Source organism: Stegostoma tigrinum, chromosome 18 (assembly GCF_030684315.1).
Source record: "Stegostoma tigrinum isolate sSteTig4 chromosome 18, sSteTig4.hap1, whole genome shotgun sequence".
Taxonomy (NCBI): Eukaryota; Metazoa; Chordata; class Chondrichthyes; order Orectolobiformes; family Stegostomatidae; genus Stegostoma; species Stegostoma tigrinum.
This window is the reverse complement of record NC_081371.1, coordinates 31,516,985-31,517,736: the sequence shown is the minus strand read 5'-3', so window position 1 is coordinate 31,517,736 and position 752 is coordinate 31,516,985.

Sequence of the window (752 nt, the reverse complement as noted above, 5' to 3'; positions counted from 1 at the left end):
GTTGCCAATGCATGCCGGATAATTTGAAAGACAACAAGAATTTTAGAAAACATTGCCATTTAACATTAAGTTAATGCATCAGTCTTCTACCACTCCTTTTAAAATTACATGATTTGTATTTGACATCACATTGCTACATTTTCTTTACATTCTTAGTTTATTAATTATTCACTGAAGCACACATGTTAGCTGTTCCTTCATTTTCTAGCAAGCTAGATATTTTAAAAGAAGAGGAAATTTGTTTCCAGCGATCAAAACAGGATTAGGAGGAAGAGATCCCATCCCTACCCAAAATAGCACTATTGTAGCTGGGCACAAGAGATTGCAAATGAATATTTATAGTCTTGAATCTTTGGGCTTTGTTAAAGGTAAGCTTCCAGATCACTAGAGTTTCATTTCCCCATGGTCAAAGAACGAGGGAGCATTTTTCTTCCCAATTGTCCAGGACATTTGAACACTCACCTTACAGTAAGAATAGCGTACAAATACAAAAAAAAATCACAGGTGCAAGAAATCAAAAACAGACTGGAAATACTCAGATCATCCAGCAGCTTTGATGGAGACAAACAAACAATTAAACAAACAGTTCACATTTCAGTTCAGGGATCCTCCATGATGCTCTGTTACTTCTTCCAGATGCTTATTGCTAGCCTTCAAAAATTTTAGTCTCACAGTTAATAGCTTGTATTCTGAACTTTTTCAATTTACCTTTAAGAAAATAAATTCTTGCCAGTTTTTGAATGCATTTATTT